At 41.9% G+C, this 11826-nt stretch overlaps 1 non-coding gene across 1 annotated transcript; it reads right to left on the minus strand.

The window, feature by feature from the left end:
* Positions 1 to 10344: 10344 nt before the first annotated feature.
* On the minus strand, positions 10345 to 10416 carry trnad-guc (transfer RNA aspartic acid (anticodon GUC)). The gene has a single exon. It is a non-coding gene; the product is annotated as a tRNA-Asp (tRNA).
* Between the last annotated feature and the right edge of the window lie 1410 nt (positions 10417 to 11826).

Genomic DNA, 11826 nt, shown 5'->3' on the forward strand with positions numbered 1-11826 from the left:
GCAGGGCTGTCATTTCATCCTGCGTGTGGGGGAGTGATGGACCAGCAATCTGTGATGGTGTGCCGCAGTGATGGCTGTCATTTTGAGAGGGAGCTATTATTCTACTGCTGCTCTCTGAAATGATGCCCTGTCCTCGGGAAAATCAAGGTTCCTTGGATGCTCCATCCTGGGGCTGTCATGTGACGGCCGCCTTGTGAGGAGGTGCTGCCTGTTGTCGCCGGCTCACTTCACCTCCCCATAAGACACAACAAGACGTCAGAGCCGAGCAGCGCCGGCTGGTTGAATAATTCATCTCCCCTCCTCCACACCGGCGATGGAGCGACTGTGACTTGTGTCAACTCGAATCCCTTTCATAATACCGTGTGTACCCCTCAGGCAGGCACACAGGATACATGGCCTCAAAGAATCCGCTCCCTCTGTCTGAATAGCAATATGTCTCGTGCTGCTCTCGCAGTGTTATTGTATCGGTTGCAGCAGGTCTCGGACATATAGCCTCATCATCTCCTCCATCCTCCTGTCTTTTCTTTCGCTCCACTGGCTCTGCCTGCTGCAGAGAGTGATGCTCAGTGGCAGAGCGGAGCCTACATGCTGTTAGTGCATTCAGTCGGAAGGTAGCTGTGTTCCTTCAGCGGGTAGCTCTGCTGTTGCCCTGTTTATCTCAAGATGAGCTATGTTGGCACAGAAAGCAAATCTGCTGTGGGTGGAATTCCTCGTCCAGTGTCTGAATTATATATAAAGGGGACATGATACTAAATGTATTTTATGTGTGTGGTATTCTCCCAGTGTTCATCAGTTTGGTGCAGACTCATCATTGGTTCCATGTTTTCTCTTCAGATCTGGACCTAAATTCCGTCATTTAGAAAACGAGCAGCTCTCAGGTTATGTAAAAAAAAACTCAATAAATCGAGCACAGCTGTAGGAATTTGATGCATGCAAATATAGGTAATTAAACACATCTGAAATGCAAATGAGCCCATCTCCAATATGCATACATGCATTTTATTTAAAACAAGGTTTGTCCCTGCATTTCAAACATCTGAATATTGCATATTAATGAGGCAACCTTCATTTTCCAAGGAAAGGTTAAAGCAAGGTTTTTCTATAAAACACAGGAATGATGACTGCACCTGGGAGGATAAACTTCTAAAGTATGCTACATGGTAAAATACTTCAGTTGGCTTTCAAGCACTTTCCCTGTGAAGTCGGGTTAAAGGTCCAAACACAAAAGCAGCCGTGGAAACAAACACGCTGCTTCATGAAAGACAGAAACATCGTCCAGATTTCCATATAAAAGACTCCACGGTTTGTCGAGTGTCCCTGACCCTCTCATCCTCTTCCCCAAGCTGTAATCATCTCCCTCCTCGCCAAACATGACTCATGACTTCGTTCGAGTTTCTGTAGGTAAGAAGTGTGTATCAGTGTGTGGTCTGGGGATTCAGAAGTTAACTGTGATAAATGGAAACAGGAGAGTATGTCGGGCCTTTTGACACGTTTGAATAGATGGAGCGATGGGGCGGGACATCTTCCTCGGCCTACGGATCTCCTTTGGCAAACAGTAAGTAATAAACTATAAAATAATACTTTTTGTATTGTATACATGTATATGGTTTGCCTTTGCTACTTCTGCTGAAGTTAATTTGAATACTTCTTCCAACATCCTTTTATACTCCTACATTTCAGTGTGAACTATTATATACTTTTATACGATACTATTTTATAATAGATAAGTCTGAAAGGAGTCATTCTGTTCATGTTTATTTTTGATACTGTTTTCTAGAAAACAATTTATATTCTATGCATTACTCTCACTTGTCAAAAACCTGTTGCCTACATTACCCATAATGCAACTTGATCGCAGACAGCTAAGTCGTTAGATTCCGGTATGTTGAGTCAGCAGCGGTTTATGTGGCTTCAAGCTGCTATAGCCTCAAGCGTGCTACAGAGGTGTGGTAAGGTCACGTCTTTCTAACGCCACAACCAGATGTTTTCCTTTTCAGACTTATAGTCTTCTCCCCCAACCGATGCCGACTCAAGTAACATCACTTGAGGCAATTACACACCTTGCTTTCTTCACATTATGTACTGTAGTTGCAGTCCCAGAAACCCCGAAACAGATCGGTGGAATCTCCCTTTAAATAGAAGAACTGAATCGAGGTGGAATGAACAGTTTGTTGTGAAGAAGTTTTACTATTGTCACCGGCTCACCAGGGCTCTACGTTACATCTTGGTTGCCCACCAATAAAAAGATTTTTGAAACGGAAGAAGTTGGAAAATATCAGCTCTGCATACCACAGCATAATATTTCATGTCAGAGAGTCGGCTTCCATTTTGATCCAACCTTAATGTTCAATCCTTGCAAGTGTTCTGTAACCCAAACTCTCCCAGTGTGTGGGTCTGTGTCAGTGTATCTCTGTTTGCGTTGCTGCATGCTGTTTGAGGCCTTAGCTGCAGCTCCCATGCGTCTAATGATATCCTGCTCTCACATTCCTGTCATAACCAATGTGGATTCCCCCTTGTCTGCACCAGCAGATCAACCCGGTGCGGCCACTGGCCCGACCCGAGCATTCCTCACCCACTCCCAACACACACACACACACACACACACACACACACATGCCCTCAGGAGGCCTTGGTTGTGCCGACACCTACCACAAACCTCACACACACTGCCTCTCGTTCTCCCACACTCTCGCTCTCCCTTCAGCTTCTATTGTCTTGAGTTAGATTTCAAGGGAACAGCCTGCAGTCATAGGAACTCTTTGTTCAATAAAGCGTGCCAGGTTCGGTTGCTCGCTGGCAAAGTATAGACAATGCAAGGCTCACACGCCAGACTTCCAGGCTCCTCTTTAATGTGTTGTCATAAAACATGCAGCTGGCAGAGGCTTAACGTTCAGCGGGACTGGGTATTGCCCTTCCAACTGTCCTCATGGGCCTCCATGCTTCTTTCGTCAGCGTCTGTGCACCGTCAGAGTCACACTGACCTGACATTTGAGATTCCTCACAACATTTCAATCCGCCCAGTGGAAAGTTTGAAAAAAATAATAAGGAGACTGCTGGGGCTGCAGTCCGCAAAAATGTCCTCTCCTGTCATCTCAAAAACATCGGGACAGTGGAGGGATATTGGTTCTTATGGCAGTGCACTCCTTTCAGATGAAAATAAGACTTGTCATCTGGTTTACTTCTCCTCTGCTAAAAGGGAGAAGAAATGTGAATGTATTTAGCAAACGATCTGCGTACTGCCATGTGGCTTACCCCCAACAATTTAAATGTAGCGTGGAGGGTTTCATCACCTTTTATAACTCAGAAACAGATTTGTTGTACTCTTGCATTTACAAACACATTTTGTTCATCCTTAAACCAGAAAGTGTACATAATAAATCCCAAACCAACTTGCACAGACACTGGCTGAGTAATGGCTGACATTATGAACTTCTTTACAAAAAAATAGAAGCATGTAGCTGGTGTGCTTCAGTAAACTAAGCGTTCTACATTTCTTTCTGCATTAATGTTGGATATTAAAAAACAGATCCCATGCATAAAGACATCTTAATGTAACAAGACAACAGGGTAAGAAAACTTAGAATTATAATATAGAATACAGTAGACCTACATTAAAACGGTGTACATGTATAACTACATCAAGTTATCAGTATAATCCTGTTTTACCTTAGAGGTCTTTATCATGGAAAGGAGAAATGTCTGCTAAAACCGGTTAAAAACAGGAAGCTCACAGTATTGTCAGACTTGGTTCCCAAACAATGTTTTATTGACTTTATTTAACTTCTTGCCATCAAAGCGATACAGCCCAGAGACCTGAGGTCAGTTAAATCCGATAGAAAGCTGATTTGTGAGCCACTCTTTAAGATCAGAACACATCTATTAAATCACTGTTGATGAATGCTATTGTCCTACAATGAGGAAATGGAGGCGCTGCTTACAGAACAGATTCAAGCAAAGTGTGGATATCTCCAGGAATATCTCAGAAAAATACCAACAAAATAGCAATTAAACCCGTGTAAAGACATTTTGATGTCTATCTTTGAAGTTCTCCAAATGTTGTGTTTTGGTTGACAAGCTTTGGTGTGAATAATATCTCGTTGTTTGCATATATAAACAAAAACAGTAGCCTACACTAAGTCAGTTATTATACTGTATATACAATTAGTTATGTATGAAAGTGGGACACAGCAAATGTCGTGGCTGTTGTGTGAATGCACTTCTCTTTGGCTGTTGTTACAGTAAGCAATGGTAACATGTTTTTCTGCATAGTGATGAAATATGAATAATCATATTTGAGTGTTATGGGCTTAGTTTGGCGGTTACCTGTATGCACACTGATGTAAACATGACTTTTGCCAAACACAAGATTGACACGCTCCTGTTTCCTCCTCATATTATGCATATTAAAAACTATTTTATTCAAATCAACCAGTTTCTGTTCACTGGACTGATTCCAATCACTGTGTGTAACTTAATTTCAGCGATGAGCACAACAGATTAGATTTGGGGATCAAATGCCCAAATCATTAACTGACTGACCTAATGTGCGGTAGCTCAGCAGCTCCACACAGTCTCTCATCATGCAGATAACCCAGGTTTGACCCTGGCCTGTCACACATGCTGCCGTGGCTTTATAAAGCCTGCCTGACTCAGGGTAGCAACAGCATCGAAGCTAAATAAATCACAGACAGTAAATGGCTCGTGCTCCTCAGCTATTTCGTCAGCTATCATCAGTCTGTGTGCCAGGACTGATAGCACGCTGTCGGTCGCCTGCTACCTTGGAGTAGCCCAGCAGTGGCTTTCTGTGCAGAGAGGGAACGGGTTGGCCTCCCCCCCCCCCCTGCTGTTCTGAGGACTATAGGATAGCAAAGGAAAAGGTGCTCAGAGGGTCAACAAGTGGCTTAGAGGTGCCATGCTGTGGTTTTGGGGCCAGAGGAGAAAGCCAGCACTCCGACCTTGTGTTTGTTGTAATGGTCCGTCCCTGTGATAGATGGCGATGTCGGAGCATACACCTGCTGTGCCATGGGGCTGTCCACTTGCCCTGACGCAGATGGATTGGCCTTTGTTTTTTTTTGCCCTCACCTCCGCCGTGTAATTAATCTCCAGTGCGAGTCTATGGAAGAGACTGCGACCGCAACTGTGGGCTGCAGGCTGATGAACTCACCGGCGGGCGGTTAGGGGTGGCTTTCAAGGCCACGAGGACGAGCACCGTCAAAAGAAGGTGTTTAAATGCATGCTGCTCCAGGCCTCCTCCTTTGCACTTGGTTATCAAAAGAAGAGGTGACAAGCACAATATGTGTCCCTGCTGCAGAGTACAATTTATCTTGGGGGGGGGGGGGAATAGCATCTCTTGGAAGATTCAGCAGTAATAGACCCTCTCAAGCACCAATTGCCATCCCATACTTTACACTGAGGCCTGCTTCTCCTTACCTATTGCTTTACCCGCACCACATGTCTTCTGCTCCATTTCACAAGATAATAAGACTGTGGGCGAAAATGGCTTGAAGCTAATGAACATATCTCTGCTGCAATTTCTTATATTCTGTTTGAGTTTATCAGTATGAAAACTGCCAATTGACCACATTACAGGGATGAAGATTGGTTCAACAAAGGCTACACATATTTGTCCCTATATTATTATTTTAAAAGGCAAGTTTTAATGCCGCAGAATACTACAGTACTGTAGTTTTATATAGACCATGTGGTGTTACACTGAGAGATCCAGAGCTTAACTGAGGTACTAGTATATAGTACTGTCTCTGCACGGATTTATTATAAAATGTAATGACAGTAAATTGTTGGTATCTCTATAACGACACAAATGAATAAAGCATCTTTTGAGGTTTGTAGGAAGTGTTTGTGATTTGAGCATTAAGTCCTCTTTCGGGTGCAGTAGTGGGCTGCTAATCCGAGACGGTGGTTAATCCCTCGGCTGTGCTGCTTTTCACCAGCTGAGAGCAGTGAGGTTATAGGCAAACTGAAGCCCCCTTGAGATGGTGGTGTGAAGCAAATCCAGGTAAACCACTGAGCCTCGAAATGAGCCAAATGGAGACGAAAATAAAAGAGGCGTACACTGTATTTTTTTTTTCCGAAGGAAGGAAAGTCTTCATAAAGCTTTAATACTGTGCAGAGGGACAGGTCAGTTTAATGAGGTGATGTGAAGCCTGGAAATGAATGGTGTTGTGATATCCTGCAGCACAGCAAATAGAAGCACTGGGAGCCATTGAGTTCCAGAGCCTGAGGCGCAGGACTGCAGAGCAAACAGGCAGTGTTAGTTCACTAAATGATGCAGAATGGACGCTGGATAATCACCACACTGCTCATAAATACACCTTCAAAGGCACTTCGTAGAATAAAGTGACTGCACTTTCTCTAGTCTGGACTATAACAAATGTGCGGTCCAGATAATCATCTCACCATATCAACACATGATGGAAATGATATTATAATAATCAGATTTACATTTTATTTGATGAATAGGCGCGTCTTTACTATTGCAAACAGAGCAAATGCATCAAGCGGGATGCACACCGCTCATCCTGATCTTCTATGTCCATGTTGAGCATTTCTCTGGTGCAGCCCCCGGGGTTATGGAGGAACAGTGCGTGGTTTAGTCGAGCCCTCCTCCCTCCCTGTAAGCCCTCAACTCCGGTGGCTGGCTGCAGATTTAATGGGTTTAGCAGCTGTTGAGGAAAAGCAGTGAGGGCTTGTGGCATATGCTCTGGTTAGAACAAAGAGCAGCGAGCACACCACACAAGCTACAGCCGCCTGAGCCCAACGCAGTGCTGCCACATGGGCTGCAGTTAAACTATTTTACAGCTTGTCTTCATTCAGTTTATTTGATTGACTTTCTGTTAATGTGCTGTTCCATCTTTTGTGTGCTTTTAGTGCATTTCCCGCCAATTAACAAAATATTTCCAAGAATATTGCTGTTTAGGTGTCTTTTTATATGTTTGCAAGGTGACAATTACTTCCTTTTTACTGTGTGAGGTTTTACAGTGAGTGGGTAAGCTATTAATTCATGAAAGGAGAGCAGAGGATGGTGTATTTCAAATTTAAAGGCACTTGACAAGGCTGCCCTCTTGAGGGAGAGCTGTAACCCCTCCAACACGTCTGCTGACAATGTGCTCCATGATGCTATTTTGGATAGAAAGTGGTGCAGAGAGTCCTCTAGTGGAAATAGACACAAACGACTCTGTGGAAAGGTTTTTCTATTTTTATGCAAACAGACACAGTTTTGCCCCGGCTGACATGTGCATCAAATTAATAACAATGTAAAGGTTGACTTTGACTTTTATGTTTTCAAAAGGAAGAGAAGTCCACATTTTATGGACTCATTTTAATTTTCTGCCAGGAACATGTTTTATTTGATTTGGCAAAGTGCTCTACTGCTGCCTGTAAATATGATCAGATTATTAGCTGAAAACTAATTAACTCTGGCAAATATGTGAAACACTTGGTTATGTTGAATTATTACTCTGCTTTATTGTAGTAGCAGCGGTATTTAACATGGCATGCAGTATTTCCTGTACATATAACAATCTGACAGATTGCACAGATACTTTTTCTACACATACATCTGACCCATGCAGTCCGGTTACTCCTACAATTACCAGCTGTTGTGGACACACACACACACACACACACACACACACACACACATGCTGATGTAAGTTGTATTGCAGTTTGCACAGTTGCTCTGTGCATATATGAGCTTCAACAGGCAGTATGTGTAAACAGTGCTAATGTTGTGTTTGCACTGTGTGTGTGTGTGTGTGTGTTTTGCTCGGTTTCCTAACTGTTAGCAAGCACGCTGTGTTGCCATGTTCTCCCACTCACTGTTGACAGAACCAGCTCAGTGACTGTGTGGGAGTCAAGTGTGGCAGGTTTGCTGACTGTCTGTACTCGTAACAGTACAAGCTCCCTAAATCAAGGAAGCTGCTCTTCGTGTGTGTGCGTGTGTGTGTCTCTGTAGTGTATGAATAAAAGTAGGTAGTAAAAGCTGTCTCTTGGATTGCCTGCTTGCCCTCATTAAAGGAAAAAATGTCCTTTCTCCAGCTACGCTGCAAGGAGGCAGAAATGCTTAAACAAATAAAATAAAATGGTAAACACTTGAGATTGTGTGGGAGAGATATGAGGGCGGCCTGTGAAGGGGTATGAAGGGAAGATGACACCAAGCGAGAGGCCACTGCAAGAACAAAGGCTTATCGTGTGGAATCTCCACCAGTGTTGCTTGTCTGTCTCATCATGGCCGACCTTGTCTCGAGCTCTGCTGTAAGCGTGACTCCCTGTCCCGACTCGGCTGAGCCGACCCGTCACACTCTGTTTGTCAGTGGGCCTCTCGTCCTGCACCGACCAACCGGCAGCACCGCCTCACTTCACTGTGTGACAACATGAAGTGCAGCTATAGAGAAATAAGGTTACATTGGGAAAAAGTGTCTCAAAAGAAGATCATATTTATTTAGGTTGTTTATTTATTGTACTGCAGTTTTGTATAACTTTGTGTGTTTACGTGTGGGTGGCAGTAAAGAGGAGGTGCAACTGCAGGAACAAAAGATGAGTGAAAAATATTTAAATTTTAAAAAAATACAATGTGCTTGTTTTATTGTACAACCCAAATTAGCCAGGAGTTTTTGTATATAACTACACTGCAACTGTTGATCAGGATTGAGGGCATTTACACGTGCCAGGCTCCACAGAGGAATTCATGTTTAAATTATAATAATATATATATTAATTATAGATATGCTATTTAAAAGTATCCTGTAGAAACAAAGGGTTTATTGTATATATCATGTTCCAGCTTATTGTGACCTCACATATTTGTTGTTTCTGTTGACGTTGTTGTTGTTGTTGCCAGAGGTTGTCAGTAGTTATCGACCAGCAGAGGGTGCCAGAGCAGAATCCTGACAAATCAGGTTTGTTTTAAAATGTATAGAGTATTTAAGTGACACAGAGAGGACAACAAAGCATAATAGAAAGTTGTTTTTCCCCGAGCTCTTCTATCAACAGAAAATACAGGATTTTAGAGGGGCACCTGTTATGCAGCCCTGTTGGGAAAGGCGTCAATCTTTCAGGCAATTTATTATTTCTCTTGTGTAGAGTCTTGTTTATGCAGTTTATGCACCCTTAATTGTAAACAAAAGCTAACATTTACTCTCGTATACTTATATACAGTTCTATTGCATCTGAAATGCTTTCCAATAGATTTTCTAGTGACTTAATTTAATGATTTCCAAAGGCATTTCCCCCACAAAGCAATTCAATAAATATTAACATCCAGCAACTATTCTTTTCTACCATGGTATATCATGTGTAAAATATAAACCCACCCAGCTATAGTAGCCTACGTGGAGCAGCCAATACAAGATAACTGTATTTGCAGGCCTGTAGGTTAATTGAGGCTACAGTGCCATTTGTGCCACTTTAAACATTCTTAAAGTAGAAACATATAAAATAATAGAATATTTATAGGCCCACACAATAACTTTATATTTAATCTAACACGTTTTTTTTAATGATACGGCATCAGTTTACTACTTTGCACTAATATTTTGTCATGATTTGGTAAAGGTTAGTTGAGCCTTTCTACTGACTCACACAGAATGTAGACTGTGCCTTCACATTAAAAGCCTGTCATTTGTTTTGCATTATCAAGAAAAACAAATCAACGAATGCATATTTTACACTGAAAACTAACCGGAAAACTAACCCATCACCTGCTCACAACAGGTGTGGACAGTCCACATGTCAAATAAATGAAACAATGAGTTGTCCTTTATCGATAAACGGTAAGTAACCACACTAATAAAGGCATTTATTAGTCAGACAAATAACTGTCCAACATGAAGAAGATAATTAACGTTAACGTTAACCTAAAAACGTTAGTTTGGCTCTGTTAAAATCACCAATATCTTTGCTAGTTAACGTTAGCCGACGTTAGGTTGGACAACGCAGCCACAGTGGTTAATCTTCTAACGTTATTTAATCATGTCTGGGGTCAGGTTCTGTGCTGTGGAAACCCTCGAGAGGGAGTGAAGGTGTGCTCCAGTGAGACGACTCCTGTGTGGGTTTCTGTTCATCTTCATCACAGAGAGAAGCTGCTCACACAGGTCTGTGCTTCCCAACATGCAGAGCGTCTGAGCAGCATGGAGGCGGAGTTGAGGCGTCGTTTCGGGGATGAAGCTTGGAAACTAGCTACAATCAGCTAAAGCAGGTCTGTAACTCCAGCTTTAATCTCCTGTCAGTGTTCACCACAGGCTTAGCAGACTTATGGTTCTTTTATTTACCCAAAATACGTACAAGAATAGTAAAAATACAACAAAAAAAAGAAAATAAATATTACTCCCCGTCGGGGAATCGAACCCCGGTCTTCCGCGTGACAGGCGGAGATACTGTCCACTATACTAACGAGGAGGGACCTAAAGCACCATGTGACCGGATGTAACGAATCAATGGGCTGACATGGAGTAGCCGACTAATATTACGTAGGTGTAAAGTGTGTTTTTAATAAAATAGTATAGTTTGCGAAACGCTGCTTCACTGTGATGAAACAAAGTCCAGTTGTGAGATAAATAAATCCTGCTCACCTTTAAAGGAAAAACAGGGAGCCTCTAAAAATGTTACCTTGTTGATGTCTAAAGAGGCAAATATTGTACTTTTTACAAGTAAATATTGCTCTTTTTACTGTAATCTACAACATTTGTAGGAAACATGGTCACGGTAAATACAAAACTGCTGGTTAATGTTAACTGATATCCGCACGTGTAACGTACAAAACAAATATATGCCTTTCATTCATGCAGGCCTGGTTACGATATTCACGTTGACATAAAGACGGCCAGTCACTACTCTGACATTCAGGTTATATGAAAGTACGATAACTGGACTGGATATTTCTTAATGTAGCGTTAGCTAAAGAAACAAGTATTTAGCTTCCTGGATCCTGAGGCCTAACGTTACTATAACGTTACACTGTATGTGTGTGTGTGTGAATATCCTGCTACTATAATTACTATTCACACATTCACATCACGCATAACAATAAGTATTATTACAATTATAAATACGTAGATAAATAATAACACAGGTTTTTATAACATGTTTACAACATAAATCATAAGAGGAAAGGGGGAGAAAAACCCGTCATCTTCCTCCTGCCTTTTTAAAGTCTTCCCATTTCAGCACCACATTTTTATTCCAGTACGTACGTTTATTTAACTCCTTGAAAAATGACTTTAGTATTGGTATTGTTTGAAACAAATTTAAATAAAAATCTGGGAATAACCCCCATTTTGCAGAGCTCAGTCTTCAAAATGACTGTGGAACAATATTTCACCACATATCGTGTCTCTCAACACATAGCATACATATTTCAGCATTTATGTTATTCTATTACCGTATACATTTTTATATTTCAATATACTGTATATAGTTGAGCTTTTATTCACAATATCTGTGCGTCAGTGTTTGAGTATACATCATTAATATTCTGTGACAGCGGGTAGGTGAGCTGTCTGTTTCTCTCCACCAGATGGAGCGCTAACCAAATGTTTTAGTTTTTGGTGCGTTTGCGCTTGTTGCCATTCAGCGTAGATGATAACCAGGAAACCCTCATGCCAGCATTACAGCGCACAGTAGGTGGTGCTGGTGGTTTATCACCTGAGTGAAGACCCTGTAAACTGCATAATTGGAGGTTTCAGCTATGAAAAGGAAAACAATCATAAACGCTTTAAATGTTTTTTGTTGATTAAATATAATTAGTTGGCTTGAATTCATGAATTGCATTCATCATCGCCTTCCTAACCGGTGTCCTTCATGAGTTAT

The sequence above is a fragment of the Anarrhichthys ocellatus genome, unplaced genomic scaffold (assembly GCF_004355925.1).
Source record: "Anarrhichthys ocellatus isolate YVR2014 unplaced genomic scaffold, GSC_Weel_1.0 scaffold5, whole genome shotgun sequence".
Lineage (NCBI taxonomy): Eukaryota > Metazoa > Chordata > Actinopteri > Perciformes > Anarhichadidae > Anarrhichthys > Anarrhichthys ocellatus.